Source organism: Lissotriton helveticus, chromosome 2_1 (genome assembly GCF_964261635.1).
Source record: "Lissotriton helveticus chromosome 2_1, aLisHel1.1, whole genome shotgun sequence".
NCBI classification, from domain to species: Eukaryota; Metazoa; Chordata; class Amphibia; order Caudata; family Salamandridae; genus Lissotriton; species Lissotriton helveticus.
The window spans coordinates 1074705446-1074721023 of NC_136059.1; positions in this window are offsets into that span (position 1 = coordinate 1074705446).

Consider the following 15578-nt stretch of genomic DNA (forward strand, 5'->3'; position numbering starts at 1 on the left):
TACAAATGTTCTGATTCAAATATATCGTGAAATGCTTTGGCTTCTTTGGGAAACCTGACATCTTTTTCAACCCGGGCAATTGTAACCTTTGTATGAAGGATGTGTTTAAGTGCAAGGAAGATTTTTTTTTATAGAAACAGAGATACTTCGTAACAAACTCTTAGCTCATGCTTATCTCAAACAATTGGTGAAATGTTTAACCAACTAGGCCTGGATCTGCCCAAGTAAGGCTCTACTTACTCCCTACAAAAGATGAGACAATTGAGAAAATAGTGTGGGTCACCACATACTCACTGGTTTCCAATATGATTGTCAAAAGAATTAAAAAAACATTAAAAACTGCGTGCTGGTGGGGACCTTCGATGTGATGCTCCGATGTTTGCCTATTAAAAACAAAAACATTTAAAAGATCACCTGGTTCTTACTATGAAACCCATGTTGACCCTCACTGATCATTGGTATATTCCTTCTATCATATGGCATTATAAATATGGGGTTTGCATAATCTGTCAACTCACTATTGAAACAAAGGTGTTCTCTTACAACAACATTGCGGTACACTTACATATACTGTCCAATTGCAATACCATTAATGGGCCATGTTCCTTACTTTACTTTGGTCAGACTACGCAAACAGGGAAAATCTGAATTTGTCATCATCGGAGTAGGATCAGACACAAGGTTCTCACTGCCGCAACAGTAGCTGACTTTATTGATTTTGGTCATTTTGAAAATAATCTGAAATTGTTGGTGATTTGACAATATTCATCCGAGAAAGAGGAGGAAATCTTGAACAGCTCTTGAAAAAAGAGTTTCTGAAATGGATACTCAAATAGGACACAATAAATTTCGGACTCAATCATCACTAACACTGGACTTCATTGATTTAGAGACTCATGCTCACAGAGGTTTCGCATCATAACATAATCTGCCTTTTCTCTGATGTGAACGGTGCTTAATTTTAAAACAAAATACTGAGCTGTCTCTTGTATATATTTCTTGTGGTTGGGGTCTTCTACTTATTTATGTACGTATCTTTAAAAGTTTTATTGGGCATGCAAATAATTATATTTGGGTCTTAATTCTTCATTATACCCCTGTGCAGTTACTGTATCCTTCTCCATTACTCTGGGGCTGCTATTTGTCTCATTATGTCTGTGTCCATTCCTTTTCATTTCATGCACAACCTTTGTGGTTTGATGATTCCTCCCAACATGGCTGCCATCTTCCGGGGCCTGTTGTAGTCATTCCTCTATTTTCTTTTCTTTATCACTGTTGCAACATTGTCAGTGCCATTTCATGGTAGTAGGCATCGGGCATTGCTCCTGCTTTTGCTAACGGGACTTCATTGCTCCTGCTCTTGTAGCCTGTTTCAGTCTGCCCGGGCCCCATGGGGATGCACACAGGCACTCACAAACAGTCCCATGCAACTGGACCTTAGTTTCTGTAGCCTATTTTGGAATTTAGGGTAACACTGTTGTGCGTATAATTCCTGCATTTTCATAGTAGCTTGGCTCCTGCAATTCCCTTAATGCTATTAGTACTATTGGAAGGTTATTCTGATGAATTATTTCTATATGGATGTCTCCAAGGGAATTATAATGCTTCTCAGATGAGCTCACCTACACTTTCAACTCTTTTGTTTTACTCGTTCTGCTTTCTTCTTCAATTTTAATTTGCAGAGCATGCTAACTCATGATAGATGTTAGAGTGCTGATGTTAATCCTGGTATATATATTTTTTTTAAATCAAATATTCATTGACTAATTATACTAATTTTAAGTATATAATTTGTTTTGATGGGCTGTGTGGTTTGTGTTATTTTGATACACAAGATGGTCAAGTTTATTCCATGCATGTGTCATATATAAAGGAGCACCAAGCACGTTGTTCTGCACTGGCATTCACTGTGCCGTTTTTGTGATTTTAATTGTTTAATACATTTAAATTGTCATTTGACTGCACTTATTTTATGCACATTCCTACAACTAGGGACCTCTGTTCCTTGTTCTGCTATAAGCTCGTGGGGTAGGGTGCATGGTATTTCAAAAGTGGGACATGTGGGCTTAGGTTTTTCACGTCCTGGCAGTGAAAAACTCCTAAAGTTGTTTTTCAGTGTTGTGAGGCTATATCTCACATAGGCTAGCACTGGGTCATCTAATTACATTTAATAAAGTGCGAACTTCAGATTGGGAGCAGATAGAGAAGTACTGTTTGGACTCCAGAGGAACAGGTCAGAAGTAGTTCGGGAGTGGGCTAGGGATTGCGCCCCCGCACAAAGGCTGGCACTGGGCATAAAAGGTGGCACACTCAGACTCCACATCAGAACACTCCTAGACCTGCTGCAGATTCAAAAGTACTGTCCTGCTGCCAGAAGGACTGCCCTGGACCTTGAAGAACTGCCTTGCTGTTTGAAGGACTGCATTACTGTCTGAAGAAGGAAGATTGGACCTGCTTGCATTGATCATAGGCTATCCAGAGAGACTCCAAGGACAGTTGGACTGAGCTACGGGAACACAACAAGCTTCCTGAGGCCTCTCTGCAACTGCCCACCAGCTGCACCTGCCTGGACATGTCTGAATTGCGGTTGTTGCCTGAGTCGGGCACCAACCAATAACCCAATTTATTACTCACTGGAATGCCCAAGCACCACCCTAGGAATTCACCCTTGACATAAAGTGATGCAAGGCAGAGCATTGAGCTATGTTGCATTACATTTTCATACAAAACCAATGTAAATCGGAATTTGTATTGGTTTGTACAGACCAACCTGGGTTTTGCGGCAGGACGGCATTAAAAAAGAAATATCTGGCCAAAAGATATTAATTAAAATGAGCCAAAATCTTTAGTTTTAGATTTTAAAGTACATTACAGTGGAGAGGCCAATTAGTTTACAAAAAATAATGGCCTTTGAACATTCGTAGCATATTTTATAAGCTGGCATCATACTCTTTTGAAATACAGAATTAAAATTAGGTATTTCTACAGGTCATTCAATTATATTTAAACACAAGTGCTAACTGCAAGAAAGACGATTTCTAACTCATTGAAGCTGGTTATTAAAGGCTGCAGGTGTTTAATTGAATCACAACATGACCCTCTCCCCTCCATCCATCAGCCTGACATGATGCTGTGTGAGGTGATAAGAGTACAAGTGACAATGCACTCATCAGAAAATGCATTTTAAAAAGGAAAATGCTCGGAATGTATTTTGCTGTGAAGAAGAACTAAATTCATCATTCAGGACCTCCTCATACATGATGAAATATTGCACAACCCGCCCGTCCGCTCAGCAACCGAATTGACCCAATTGCCTACATGAAGGTGCAATGAGTCAAATGGTTGCCTTTGTCATTTTTCAGCTTGGCGAGAATGGCACTTGTTAGTCCTATGCTTCTAAACTCTTCAAGAAAAAAAGGCATTTGAGGTGATCTGAGTGTTGGTGGTGTTGTAGGGTGTTCCATATAAAGGGACAGCTCTCTACCTAAAACGTGGGATATACCCCCAGGGTATGTATTTATACATGCATAAATACATACATACCCTGGTGGTATAGTCACTGAAAACACCAAAGATTACAGGGGCATTAGTTAGGCTCAGATTTCACTCATACAAAACCATAGAAATTCAGCAGTTTTAGTTACCTGAGCTAACTATAACTTACACACCCGCAATGCACTGCTTATGACCTCACATATTACATCTGAAAAAATGTGTTGTCCTCATTCACCTCTGACTTCAATGTCCCTTCCTCCTACCCATACCCTGGGTCCATAGGTGTGGGGTGGGACTACTCCACCGTCAGGTACACATGCCGACATGTGCACATTGCTCCAATTTGGTAAATCTCTCCCAAAATTATCCATTGGGCGGCAGCTGCACAAAGTGGATGCTTAGGTGTAATCATTGGGCAACAGACATAGGCTCTTTTGTCCAACTTAATTTTATCCCCCAACTGTTCACTAGACCATCTTAGTAGGAAACTCCAAAATATCTTCTTTCTATTTGGCGCTCTCCCCATTAAATAAATTTTGAACATATGAAATAGAGATACTAACTACTCTGAGGGCCTGAGAGCTTGATTCTGATGTTGTTCGGAAGGTCTCCGAATTGGATTTGGCTTTTCTGGATCCAATTCCTAGCCCTTGCTTATGACCGAATCATACACAGGTCCGAACTAGCAAGTACAATGCGAAGATCGCATACACGCTGACTGAATTGTTTCTGGAACCCGAACCTGTCCATACGACTCGTTTGCAGCTGAATCGTGCCGCGCTATGCAGCTGAATTCCGACCGGGCGAGTACAATAAACAATTTGGACAGCCGCTTCACCTAGGTCTCAGCGAGATTAAACGGCTGTTGTAATTATACTTTACAGGGCCGTGGCAGCCCCCCTTCAACTGGGGCCCTCCGAATCTGTCACGGGTGTGTGCCCATGGATCCCCCTGATCGAGGCGTGCACAGTGTGGCGGGCACCATGGGGTGTCCCCCACAGGTGTATGCTTTTTTCCATGCACCCGTCTGTGCATGGGCTCCCATTAATTTCAATGGGAGTCCAAGCAAACCAAGTCAGATTTCCCTTCTTGCCAGTATTATAGCATATATCAAGAGATTTCTGGCGAGACCTGTAATACCCTCCACCACTCCAAAGAAAATCAGTTAGAGGCTTACCTCAACCTGGAGCCTCAATATGCTTGAGATGGACTTACCCACTTCCTTTCAGAATTTCAGAATACCCGGGTTTTAGAAATGGCAGTCCAAGAGAACCAAGTCCGTAAGCATACAACAACATCATACTCGCTCTTTTGGACTCCCGGAGCACGTCTTGCTTGGAAAGCCCTCTGGATCCGAGTCATACGGAGGGCTTTCCTAGTGAGATCCGAATCGGGCCCTGAGTATTGTCGAGAAATATCTGCTGCCCACCTACAGCAGATTTCCCTTCTTGCCAGTATTATAGCATATAACAAGAGATCTCAGGCGGGACCTGTAATACCCTCCACCAATCCAAAGATAATCAGTTACAGGCTTACCTCAACCTGGAACCCCAATGTGCTTGAGATGGACTTACCCACTTCCTTTCAGAATTTCAGAATACCCGGATTTTAGAAATGGGAGTCTCTAGTTGGTAGAGGTAGGTACCTTTGTCCAAATAGGGAAACTCGCTTCTAGTCAGGGTAAGGAGGATACACTTCTAAATTAACCCCTGCTCACCCCCTTGGTAGCTTGGCAAGAGCAGACAGGCTTATCTCAGAGGCAGTGTGTAATGCATTTGCGAACACATACAGTAATACAGTGAAAACACTACAAATGGACACCACACCAGTTTAGAAAAATAAGTAATCCTTATCTAAACCAAAACAAGACCAAACAACAAAAATCCACAATACAGTATTAAAAATAAGGGGATGTATGACGTTACAACGCAGGCTGTTACAACGCCTGCCTTTACAACGCGGTTTTTACATCGCAGTCCATTACAACGCATAGTGCTTTTGGGTGTTGGATAGTGAATAGTTTAATTTACTATTCCAACTCCAGTCGCCGTGGACACTGGGGAAGGTTATTGGATTGTAAATTAACCTATTCCCTATCCTAGAGCGCCCCCCAGCGCAATGCCTTGTAATAGTGTGCGTTGTAATGACCGCATTGTAATGGTAGTGTGTTGTAAAAGTTTTGTTGTAAAGGTTGTTTACCAAAATAAGGCTTTCAAATGGTAGAAAAAGTTCAGTTCAATACAAGTTGTTAATGCAACACTTTCCTCAAAAGTACCTTAGATGTGTCGCACAAAACAAAGAAAATGGCCGAAGGGAAGGTGATGTGTTGGTTCCTTACACTCAGGGGAGGTGATGTGTCAGTTCCTTACTGCAGCGCATGGAAGGTGATGCGTTGATTCATTACTGCACGGGGAGTTGCTGTGTCTGTTTCTTACTGCGGCCCCCAACGACGCGACAGTCTTGGAGCCTCGATGCAATGCGTTGATCCGGTACAATACATGGTTTCGTACAGCAGGCTTGCATCGGAATCGGTGCGGCAATCTCAGACTTTGGAGATCATTACACCTGATACATCGTGCAGTGATTTCTCAAGCCACGACAGGCGCAGTGACTGTTTCTTTCGCGATGCGTCGAAACAGGTACGGATGCGTCAAGCTTCTTCGATGTTGCGTCAATTTCCCAGCTCCCAGCAACAAACAGTCTCCAGAAGTCCTAAACAGCAGCAGGCACCTCTTTGCAGGTTGAAATTCTCAGCAAGGACATTCAGGGGAGCTGGTGGTGAAGTCTTTGTGTCCCTGAGACTTCAAAGCAGGAGGCAGGCTCAGTTTCAAGACCTTGGAGATCTTCCTCAAGATGACAAAGCAAACAGCAACGTTCTGTTCTCCTTTCCTTGGCAACAAGCAGCCACTGCAGGCCAACTCCAGACAGCAAACAGCACAGGGGCAGTATTCCACCTCAGCTTATCCAGCTCTTCTCCTTGGCAAAGGTTTCTCTTGATTCACAGAAGTGATTCAAAAGTCTTTGGTCTGGGCCCCTCTCTTTATACACCAAAATCCTTTGTTCTCTGAAGGCAGAGAGTGTTTGTACCCAGCCAAAACTAGTTCTGTGGAGCACGTTGCAAGTGCACAGCAACCTCCATTGTCAGTGTGAGCCCTGGCTCCAGACACACCCCAGGGGGGTGTGGCCATCATTGTGGAAGGAAGGCACAGCCCTATTCAGGTGCAGGTGCTACACCTCCCCCACTACAAATGCAGACCAGGCCTAATCAGCCCAGCCCTGACTCTTCAGACTCCTGGAGCCACTGTCCATCTGCATCCCCTGTCATCCAAAAGCCAGACATGCAATGCAAGACATGCATGCAATACACAAACCTAGAAGAGGCACACTGGATGGTTAGGCAAGAAAATACCTACTTTCTAACAGTGGTATTTTCAAACACAGAATGAAAAATTCACCCTCACTCAAAGATGCATTTTAACATTCTGAGTTCAGGCATATCAATCTTTATTTTTCCATGTTGTTCCTAGCGTCAGTTATGTTTATAACATGTTGTAAACAAACTCCCCATTCTGTCCTATTGGAACAGCCTTGCAATAGTGAAAATCGAAATTGGAAGTAATTCAATATCAGGATATGCCACACACATTAGGGCATGCCCTACCTTTCAAATACAATGCACCCTTCCCACAGGGGTACCTTGAACCTACCTTAGGGGTGACCAACACATAGAAAAGGGAAGGTTTAGGGACTGGCAAGTGTGTGCACTTGCCAAGTCGACATGGCAGTCCCAGACTGCACATAGACTCTGCAATGGCAGGCCAGAGATATATTTTACAGGCTGCTTCTGTGGGTGGCACAATCAGTACTGCAGCCCACTAGCAGCATTAGATTTATAGGACCAATGCATACACAGTGCACTTCACTAGGGTCTGACAAGTAAATCAAATATGGCAATCATGGAATCACTCATCCATAAAAAACCATTTACAAAGGAAGCACTTGCACTTTGGCCGTGAACAGCAGTGGCAAAGTGCCCAAAGCATCTAGACCAGCAAAACAGAGTCCAACACACAGCAACAACACAGGAGGCAACAGCAAAAAATGGAAGGGAGACCAACGCCAATGGTGCCAGGTCTAACACCAGGCATAGCAGGGAAGCTGCTTGCTTGGTAGGCAAAAGCAGACAAAAATAGAAATCAGATAAAGAAAATATCGGGCACACAGAAAGGCGGTAAGCTAATTAGTGAAGCAGAGATAGAAGTAATCTTCGAAGGCCTACATATTGAAACTTTATGCTGAAGAAGGGGTAGTCTCTGAGGATGAGGTTGGCCACTGGTTAGGTCCAAAAACTTTTAAACCTCTAGACTTGAATCAGCAAAATCTTCTCAGGTCAAGCTGAGCTTTAGAAGGTTATGCAGCCAAGCAGAGTGGGGAAAGCTTCAGGTCCAAATGGAATACCAATAGAGCTATATAGAGCTTTGGGAGATGTGTTAAATCTATTTATGACAAAATTTGGTGGTGGAGGGTGCACTGCGGTTTGGTAGGAAAATTAATGAGAGTCTATGAGGTTGAAGGTTAAACAGATTGGGTGCACTCTCAGGTGGCGTCTCCGTCAGGCGCCTGAAGTATACGAGTGAGTAGTGTACGCATAGGCATGCGTGGGAATCCCTGTGAAAGGCACTCCTTGTAGGTTCCAAAAAAGATTCCAAACTTTAATCAAGAGGTAATAAGTTTTAATTCATTTGTATTTGTACTCGTTATTCTTCATGATATTAACGACATATCAAGAAAGTTCATGGCAAAATCCTAGAATATTAATGAAGACTCCGATGCATTTCGGGCGGGGTGCCCTTTTTCAAGGAGTACTGAAAGAAGAAGACAAGAATAGAAAAATGTCAGAGAGATAGAACGGAAAGTGTGCAGGGTATGTTGTTAAACTATTCGAAATGGCGTCCAAGCATTAGTGCGGGGTACGTGGATTAGATAACATGTCGGGATGGACTGTGTTTAAAAATGCCGCGGTGGGTTAGTGAAGAAAGGTGAAGACGCTTATACTGACTAGCGAAAAGTGGCGTGATTAGATAACGTGTCGGGAAGGACTATGTCTAAAAATGCCGCGGTGGGTTAGTGAGGAAGGGTGAAGGCGCTTATGCTGACTAGCGAAAAGTGGCGTGGACTTATAAGGATGAGTAAAGTGCATTCGGGGTGGCTTACATGCTAAACGGTGTGAAGAACGGAGTGAGGAAGCTGTGTGCACAAGCGGTCAGGGTGGCTTACATGATCAACGATGTGAGAAAGGCAAACTTACTTCTTGGCGGTAGAGCCGAGATGCTATGAACGAGTCGGTGTGTGTTCTGGTTCTAAGTTGGAAAGACGAGTGAACGCGGAAGTGAATGGTCATGAAATATAGTCAAGGAAAGTGGACTAGCGTGATGAGAAGAGGAATAGAAATAGAAAACGAACCTACAAGGAGTGCCTCTCACAGGGATGCCCACGAATGCCTATGCGTACACTACTCACTCTTAAATCTATTTATGACATTGATGTTCGATGAGATTCTGGAAAAACGTCTACAGTTGCCCAAATCCTGGGGCGAGGCTATAATTACTAGCTGAGATTCATGTAGGCCGATATCACTGCTTAACACAGATTATAAAATCTTTGCAAAAATCTTAGCAGAAAGAGTGAGCATAGTAGCAGGCGAAATAATGCACAGCAATCAGAAGGGGTTCATCAAGGGTAGATACCTTCGTGAACTAACATATTGTCTGATATGGGCTATTGATTTGACTTCTGCTCTTTCGATCCCTCTAGCAGTGGTGACCTTAGATGCCACCAAATCCTTTGACACATTAAATTGGTCATTTTTGGCGGCTATTCTAAGTAAACACAAATTGGGGGATAAATTCTGCAAGGTTATTCAGCTAACACTGAGAGGCATATCAGCAAGGGCCTGCAATATTTATCGCTCAGCGTTTTTAGCGGGTGGATAATTATCGCAGGCTAACGCTGGATTCTATTGCGGAGATAGCATGCTATCAGCAAACGCTTATCTCCCAAGCGATAGGAATCCATGCGAAAATAGTGTGATTATCGCTGGAAATCCAGCGATAATCGCATTACGACCAGAGATACCTTACTGATAGGGCAGGGTGGTCTTAGCCATGTTATTCACCTCCCATTGGATTACATGGATAAATCAGATTACAAGCAGTCGTAAGGAAAGTAGCGATAACGGTGGTTAGCGCTACTTTTCTTATCGCTCTGCTTGTTTGCGTGCAGCTTGATAATTGGAGAAATGGCGGTTAGCGACGTGTCTCCAGTTATTTTGGCATGGAATGCCCACTTTGCATCTCATTAGAGATGCAAAGCTGGGCGTTACTGTAAGGGGCCCTAAATCAGCAAAACACACAATAGCGTGTCTTTGCTGATAAGGCGATGAAATTATCGCCGCTTTTCGCCTGAAAAACGGATGCAAAAGCGGCAATAATTTCATAGCGCCGCCTTGCTAATATGCCCCTGAGTCTTTTAAAATATACAGAGCCACTAGACAAGGCTGCTTCCTATTTCCTCTCCTGTGCAATCTCTATATAGAGCCCTTGGCACAAAAGATCAGAACTGCTGCTAACATTCCACTCTTTGGCTATGAAGGTTGGTAGAAGAAGGTAGCACTCTCTGACGACGACTTAATGTTATATACTTCAGAACTTTTGGCTACCTTGCTAGTTATAATTCAGATTGCTTTGGAATTTTGGTAAAGTGTCAGGGTATGAAGTTAACACTGGCAAAACAGAGGTAATGTAAAAAGGCCACTTGATAGACACAATGCAGAACAATGTCATACATTCACCACAGTACAAAGATCTGAGCCTAAATCCATTGTTTTTTTGCTCACCATGCCATTCTAGTTTCAGACAATGACATGGGACCTGGAAGAAGGGAAAACACAATTTTATACAAGAGGGTCTAGGGGATAATTTTTACCGACCATGTAATCTCCACACCCACAATCTAGTACAGAAAAAACAAAACAAGAGACTACCGGTCAACTCATCAAACCTAATACAAAAGCCCAAGAGGACAAGAACATCAAACACTCATGATTTGAGTAGCACCTGGCTCAGAAACATCAGCCCACCACCCTGGTGGAACATCGTCATCTGTGAAATGATGGTATGAAATCTGTGTCACCAAACCCAAAATGGAATAGCTATGCAGCACTAGATTTCAATCCAGTAGTTGGCACAGCCAAAAGTACTCTCAAAGCAATGGTGCTGATAATGTGCAGTGTGAAGTGAGTGTGATAACAAAAAATGACTAAGAGGACAAAAAATAAGTTTAATCAAGATTGTCCAAATGTCAAGATTAAAAACAACCTGATAGTCAGAAAAAATGACTATCTTTTGGCAATAGGTGGAAGGTCAACATGTTTCAGCCGTAAAGGTAACAATGACCGGCTTTCTTCAGGACCTAAAAAGAGTGGTATACTACTGCAGAAATATATACAATATATGTATGAAAAATTCAGAAATATTTCTAAGAAAATATATGCACCAGTGGTTATAAACCACCCTACAAGAACCTGGTGTGGACCAAAGTAACTGGTAGGTTTGTATGCAATCTTCTTTCCTGAAATAATACAATGAATTAATTTGTGATGCTAATAAATGAACATAAATCCTCTTGAGCAAGATGTACAGTCTAGTAGTTGTCTCAGAGATAGACAAAAATGCCCAAAAAGTGGCAAAACAGAACAAATGCTGAATAGCCTAATTAATTCAATGAAGTAGTACTCACCCAGCTTTGTGCGGAAGTAAGCCACACCTCACCCGGCAGCTGCTCGGTGAATGAGGCCCCGTTCTATTTATGGGTAAAACAAGGAAACACAGATGAAAGGAGGAAACTCCAAATGTGTTCCTTATCAAACAACAAATTAAAACCTTGATTGTTAATATAATTCTGACAATAGACTAGAGGGCTTGAGAACAAGCAAGGACAGCAATGGAATAAATGATAAGATTGACAAAATTAAGAGTGTTCATATATGTGACGCTCATATAAAACCCAGGTCTTTAAATCAACAAGTACTCAGGTAGAGGCCATGTAAAAACAACTGACCTCGTACTCTCAAAATGGAGTTAAAATAGAACACTAGCCCTACAGAAGCTAAAAAAGTGACCTAGGTTGAAAATAAAGGTACTTAGCGAACATGCCCTGGAATGATATCAGGAACGAATGGCAGTAATACTAGAAGAACTTGCAAGCTGCTCACCTGTCCGTCGGTACCTCCAGTTAAAGACCAAGCCGAAGGGGAGGTACCAAACGGCAGGCCAACTCGCTTTATAACCTGCCTCTAATTGGTAACATTCAAAAAGTTAATTACATACTGATTGGAAGCTCGGCGTACACAAGCGCAAAGAAGAGTGACAAAGCCACTGATATAAAGATTAGCGCTAGTTACTGCTTGTACCGCGCATGCTCACAAATGGAAAAACACCTTGCTAAACGTCGCGCATGTGTGCTGGAAGAACCTGTTGATTAAAAAAGAAATTAGATACTTGGGGCTGAAGATTGTTCAGGACATTAAGAAAATCCCAGCAGTAAACCTGAATAGCTCTTTGAGGGATTGTATTCGGATAATGAAGGGATGGGAACATCTCTCTTTAACAATCTTTGGGAGGGTTAACCTGGTGAAAATAGTGATATTGCCCAAAATCACCTTCTTGTTTAATACAATCCCATTGCACTTTGATAAGCCACTGATCGAGAATTTTCAGCAGACCATAAAGGTCTATATCTAGGCTTACAAGGGAATAAGAATCTCATGGAAGAAATTACGGAGGAGAAAAGGGAGATGGGGGGCTATCCCTCGCAGATATTCTATACTATGCATGGGCATTCAAACTGACACACTCCAGAATGTTGCTAAATGTACCAGATTGCTTAGATCTGGGGACCCTGTTTAAGGTTATGTTTAAGGGAGTTAATATTGGCGCAGATTAAATATTATTCAAGTTTGGAGACCCGAAATTCTTCAAAAAGATCAAGCTTTAAGTGTTGCAAGCAATAGCAAGAATATGGTATAGACTTAGATGGTTGACAAGCTTAGACTATTATTCAAACTTGGCTCCTATATGGGACTCACCATGGACCACAAGTGTTTAAAAGATAAATTAGCTATGCCAATAACAGATGCAGGAATATTCTAATGGGGAGAACTAACCCAGAAAGGTAATTGTATATCCAGGGCTGAGCTGAGTAAGAGGATGAAGGGGAAAATGTCAACATTTTAATATATACAATTGAAAAGCTGGGAGCAAAGTCGGAAGTTCCCCTTGGGTATTGGAAACTATTTGGAAGATCAGCTGGTGGGGAAACCTCTTGGAAGCAAGAAAGTATCAGTCTGGTATTTAGCACTACAAGAGGCCACAAATAGAGAGTTCATTCTGATAGATGACCTGTGGGAAGAATGTTTGCCGAGGGAGCAGTTGCAAAATGATTGGCAACTATTATTGCGTACATTATTCCCAATCGTTAAGCCTGTTTGGTTAAGGAGAAATCACCTTTTTTCACTCGACAGGGCATATATAACACCAGAAAGGTTGTTAAAGATGGCAAAGGGAAGATCGGCCAAATGCATGAAATGTGGATTAGAAAAGGCATCAGACATACTACTTGCCGCTACTTGTGTGATACCGTTGAGAGAGGTGGTTTCTCCGGTCCCCTCTGCCAGGAATATAGCTTCCCCGCGATGGTCCTAAACTGTGGGCTGTTAAATGTTAGATCATTAGTTAAATATTCAATTGAAGTTGGTCTGCTTTTTAATGCCTGCAATTTGAATGCTCTTTTTCATGTGGAAACTTGGAACTCTCCTGATTGTTCTGTTGATCTGGTCCTGCCACCCTGGTCACAAGATGTTTCACAAACTCCGAGGGGATAGGAAAGGGGGAAGGTGTTGAAACTATCTTCAACGATAAGTGTGATTTTGTACCACTTAGCCTGGATGAACTTGGAAGGCCCAAACTTTTGGGATTCTCCTTAAAAGATGGAGAAGCATGTCTCTGTTCTGGAATCTTGTGTTACCGTCTACCGGGGCCATCCTACTCTTATTTGCAGGCCCTCTTGGAATTGCTTAGCAATATGGTGTTTAACTCACTCTTAACTAGTTATACTAGGCTATTTTAATCTTTGGTCAAATAAGGAGACTCCCCCTCTACTGAGGGACCTGCTGGGTACATGCTGCGACATGATGGGGGTCATATGTTAAACCTTTATTTTCCCTACTGACAACTGTGGGTAACATCTTGCCACTCTGTTGTACTGATCATGCTCTGCCATAATTTTCAGTTTTGGGCAGAGAGGTCCGCCAGGTCAAAGGACCCCAGGCTAGCACATACTACGGCAGAGCATAGAATAAACTCAGGAGGTCTTGCTTGGACAATCATTCCTCTTTATTGTTACCTGCCATTTACTCAGACAACTCAATTGAGGAAAACTATATTATTCTGGAGAACCACATTTTGAAACCTCTGAACTTAGTGATTCCCCTGAAGGAAATTAAATTGGGCTGAAAATACTCCACACCCTTGTATAACGCCTTTTTAAGACAGTTAAAATAATGGTATACAGCATATAAGCATATAAGGAAGAGGGCAAAAGAGCTCTTATGGATTCTTTATGTGAATCTAAGTTAGGTATTATAAAACCTCAAACTGAATTCTATGCTAATATCATTTTAGCGGCCCCCCAAGGGTACTCAGAAGGTGTTCAACATTATGAGAGAAATGTCTAAACTAGTCTGTCTAAGTTAGGTGATAGTGCCTTCACAAGCTCTTTGTGAAGACCTAACAGTGTTTTTTTAAGAAAAGATAAACATAATCCTAGACGGCATCAATTTAACGAACCTGGAACAGGTCCCCTTAGAAGTTCAGAGGGACAGCCTGAATCCATTAATTCCAGGCGAGATGTCCGATTCAGTTTCATTCAAATATGATAACTTTGAACACCTCTCTGAGAAGTGTTTTCACACTTTGGCCATGACCACTCCATCTGGCTCACATGTGGATGATTTGCCAGTTAAATTCTGAAAGTCTGAATGGAAAAGGTGAAAGCAATGTTTCGCCTCCTCAGGCAAATCTGCAGACAATCTCTGCATTCATGCACAGTGCCACTTGTATGAAAAAAGAGATTATCACTCCTATTTTGCAAAAACCGTCTCTGGATCCATCTAATCTGAGCAACTATAGACCTATCCCTCTTCTGCCTTACCCAGTTCAAATTCTGGAATATCACATTAGTGAGCTATTAGTTCAATATCTTGAAAATAACAATTCTTTGCAAGAGGAGCAATTTTGATTTGCATCTGGTTATGGGACCAAATTGGCCTTGATTACAGTCATGGACGAACAGATGAGGGGCAATCAGCGGTGCTGATTCTATTGGATGTCTTGGCCGCTTTTTATACGGTCTGTCCCACCACACTATTAGCCCTGTTAGGGGCCATTGGAGCCGGCGGAACAGTCTTGGACTGGTTCCATTCGTACCTATTGGACAGTTGCTCTCCCTTTGTTCCACTCCTAGTTTAGGACAATCAAACAGGGAGTGCCAAAGAGCTTCTCTATTAGTCCAATTGTGTTCAACATCTATATGGCCCCCTCGATCAGACTTAATAAATCTCATAAGGTGACCATGGCCAACTATGCAGACGATCCTCAGCACATTCTTTCATTGGCAAGTAATCAGCATCGTATCACCCTTCATGATTGCATGAGGGACATTATCCAGTGGCTCAGCCTAAATTCCCTAAAGTGTAATGGTGATAGAACAGAGCTGCTGTGCCCTTCAGTCCAGATAGTCTCAGGTGTACTTCCTCCCAGTTTTTGGCCTAGGCCTTTCGAAGTCAGTCTGGAATTTAGGAGTCATGTTTGATGACAAACTCAGTATGGAAAGTCATGTGAATAAAGTTGCAGGCACTTGTTTTGCGCTCCTTAGAAACTTGCAGAATATCCTGACTGTGCTTCCCCATTCCACCAGAGCTTTGGTAGCCTATAGTTTTATTCTTAGTCACCTGGACTACTGTAATG